Source organism: Dermochelys coriacea, chromosome 15 (genome assembly GCF_009764565.3).
Source record: "Dermochelys coriacea isolate rDerCor1 chromosome 15, rDerCor1.pri.v4, whole genome shotgun sequence".
In the NCBI taxonomy this organism is placed as follows: domain Eukaryota; kingdom Metazoa; phylum Chordata; order Testudines; family Dermochelyidae; genus Dermochelys; species Dermochelys coriacea.
The window spans coordinates 3137531-3141484 of record NC_050082.1 but is presented as its reverse complement, the minus strand read 5'-3'; positions in this window follow the sequence as shown (position 1 = coordinate 3141484).

The window sequence follows — 3954 nt, the reverse complement described above, 5'->3', positions numbered from 1 at the left end:
GTTGGTGTTTTATAAGGTAGGGATCTGTAAAAGCTACGTAGAGGCCAAGTAGAATCTAGAAGTCGCTGTTGTAGATATTTAAGAATCAAGTCTGTGTACTTTTTCAGTTGTCTTAAACATTTCTTGTCCTCTTCACTTAAGGATTCAATATAAATGCCTTCATTAGTCAACTTCTGGACTGAAGTCTTTGCTTCTTCCAGTACTTTTTCAATGGATAGCTCTCTGATTGAACCAAATGTAGCTTCTATTGCTGGACAAAGATCTACTACTGTTGTAGCAGATGCCTGGATAGCACTGTTTAATGACCCAAGTGGTTTCAACAGTATACTAACAAGAGAGAGAATGGCAATAGTCTTCTCTGAACGTAGTAGCAAAAATAATCCACCAGCCTCACTACTTAGATCCATCCCATCTTGGTAGATATTTTCCAAAGCCAGTAATAATAGCTGGAGTAATTTCAAGGCAACAGCCAAGTGTAAGGGGACTGTTGCCCCCTTACTAACATTCAGTGGGGGTGTTTTGGTTAGCTAGCTCCCAGTACTAAAATGGGGGAAGGGCCAATGGGGAATCAGGACCCTGAGACTGATAGCCCCCAGGAACAATGTGGAGAGGCCAATGCTCAAGGTCAGCCTGAATGACAGGGTGGGCAGGCTAATCAGAGAGTCAGGAGGCCAGGGAGGTCCCCTCCTCCGTGTGAGCTGGATTTGCCTGGGTCAGACAGAGTGGGGCCGAGTTAAGGAGAAAGCAGGGGCCCAAGCTAAGCTGGGGAGCAGAGCTGTGCTAGATCCAGAGGGACCAGAAAAGCAGCCCAGAGAGAGGACACCCTGTCCTGGGAGCAGAGCTGCAGCCCCAAAGCTAGAGGCACAGCCCAGAGAGAGCAGACTTGCCCTGGGAGCAGAGCTGCAGCAACCAGAGCCAGAGGGGCCAGAAAAGCAGCCCAGGAAGCAGGTCAGTGCTGGGAGCAGAGTCACAGAAGCAGCCTGCAGAGCAGACCTGTCCTGGGAGCAGAGCTGTAGCAACCAGGGGCAGAAGGGCCAAAGAAGCAGCCCAGGTGGCTGGAGGCAGAGCAGCAGCAGCAGTGCTGAGACCGAATGGTGGAGCTGGGGCTGGAGCAGTAGAGAGCTGGGTGTGGTGAGGAGCTGGGGAGACCGAGGGGGACCCTGGGCAGCGGGCGCAGCAAAGGGAGTCGCCTCAGCCAAGAGGCTCTGCAGGCCAGGCTTGGATCGTAACCCCAACAGGGCAGGGGCGACACTGGGAAGAAGGGTCCTACCACTTAGAGCCTGAGAGCATGTGGCCACTACGAGAGGAAGTGTCCAACCCACAGCATCCCTGCAGCACAGCCAGGGCCGGAGAAGGCAGCCTGGGACTTACAAGGAACAGACTGTGAACTGCCCTGACATTCCATAGACACTGTTTGTGATGATCCCTGCCACAGAGCGGGGTGATGTGTTTCCTTTAACTTTTCCCATTTTTCCTTATTCTTTTTAAACTTAATTGTTGATTAAATAACTTGCATTTGCTTTAACTTGTATGTAATGGTCAGTGGGTCAGAGAAGTGCCCAGTGCAGAGAGAGTACCCCGGAGTGGGAACACCCTAGCCCCTGTCCTAGGTGACCATAGCAGGGTTGGGGGTCGAGCCCCCCAGGAATCCTGGGCCCCGCCTTGTTGGGGTTACGAGGACTCTGCCAGACAGAAGAGTGGAAGGGGAGTCCTCAAGGGCAGGGAGGCCACTGGGTAAAGAAGTGGAGCGAGGACTCAGATCCTTTCGCTCTAGCCCACTGCATTGGGGTAGTGCAGAAGCCAGGAAAGTTCCCCACAATAGCGGGACTATTCCCCCGCTTACACAAGGATCGCTCATGAGAAAGCCAGAGGGTTTTCCCAGGTTGGACTAATTTGAACTTCAGTCCCAGTGTATCTTCTATATTTTCCAAGACATTCAGTCTTTTTGGACTCTGGCTGAAAAAAAGAATATAATGAAGACATTAAATTTATGACTGTTTTAATGTCTTCTGAAGAGTTTGCGGCTCGTACCAGCACTAGTTGGAGTAGATGGCCTCCGCAGTGTGTATAGGAGAGACTAGGGTTACACTTTTCTCTGAGCAAAGCTTGTACTCCATCATGTCTTCCAGAGAAGGCTGCAGCTCCATCAAATGCACAAGCAGCCATATGTCTGGGGTCCCATTGACAAGCATTTAACTCTTGTAAGAGGTGGGTTATCACAGATGCAGCCGATGTGTCTTCTATAACTTGAACATCTAGAAATGCATCTACTGGCCTACTACTGACATCAAGATAATATACACAATGACTTAATACTTGATGCCCATTTGCATCGGTGCATTCATCAGCCATGTATGCAAATTTTTTGAATGTGGTGAGAGAGTTCTTCACTTTTTCAACTGTTGAGTGTTTCACTGTTGCACCACATGCATTTAGCCAGTCAGCTGAGTTTCCTGAAGAAAGATAGCGAGCATTTATCTTGTTCAGAACCAGTGTTCAACTTCAGGATGAACAAGTGACAATGAACTTAATATTGGCCTCCAGTTTGCAGTGTGTAGTATCTCTTGCTTAAATAGAAAGTATGATGCCACAGCCATGTATGTTCACATGAACTGTGTTGTGTCTCCAGTGTTCTTAACAGCCTCATTAACGCTCACTGGTGTTGTCCTTGGTCAGTGGAGACTCCGAGTTCAGAGGTGCTTTCACATGAGTTCACCTCCCAGGTGGGGGCAAGAAGACACCTTGCTCTTTCCTCCAGCTGCTCCCTGTTCACTCTGGCCACTATTGTTTGTTCACTCCATCGCTCTTTTGCCAATGGCCCTGCACCGTCACCTTCTGCTGCCACTTGCCACTGAGACCTCTGTGAGTTGGTCTCTTGAGGTTCCACCAGCTCTTAGTGATTTCAGCTGAGCTCTCAGTACGGGAACCTCACTGCTAGTGCAGACTGGGCCGTCTCTTCCACAGGAACACTGTCCCAAATCAGGTCTAAGTGCTTAGATCCGATTATCAATGATTTCAGCTGTAGTGGTCACTTAACAGAACAGAAGATTATCTATGGAGCCTAATCAGTTCTGTCTTTAAACAGTGGAGAGGGGCAGGTCTAATAGTACTTGAGACTCAGGCAGACCATCAAGCAAAACACCCGTCCCCACCTTCTCTCTTGGTGCCCTCAATCACCACAGGCTAAATACAGTTCTACTGCCCTTTACTCAGACAATAAGAATAACAACATTTCTTTACCCCTGCATTCAAGTGATTTGTAACCCAATCCCAGCCAAAATCTATCACTTGAGCAACACAGCTCTGTTTGCTGGTTACCTAGGTAATCAGGTGTGAATGTAAATACAATCTGGTCCCGATGCCTTTCCCTCCTCATCACTAGCGGTCAGGGAAAGATCATTTAGACTTTGCTTACAAATCATCATTTGAAAGTATTAGGTTGGCCAACAGCACCGAAATGAATGCACTGACATGGTCATAAAAACAACAGCTGTACAAGGAAGCTAGTCCACGTTCATACTTTTCAAATCTGTGATACTTTTTCAGACACACGTAATTTATCATACACCGTATATGCTTTTAAAGTGCGTATTAACGTTCCAGTTTCAATTCAAATTTCCAAACGGTCCCTACATTGGCAACACTGCATGTAACTAATTCGCAAAACTGGGGGGCGGGTGAAGCGTTGGGAAAATTCGGGGGAGTGTAAGGAAATCCCTGCCAGCCATCGCCTCTGCAGCCTCCTGCTTGAGACCCTCACCCTGCAGACGCTGGCACAGCTGCTCGACTTCACACGTGCCAAGTGCCGCACTCGGGCCCCCTTGGGCAGCACGGAGCCCACCTGCTGCCGGCCCACGCCCACGGCACGTGAGAAGAAAACGCGAAGGGCCAGAGCTGGGGCTTGGCCGAGCGGCTCCCAACACGTCCCCGAAGCGCCACAAGGCGGCGCTAGGC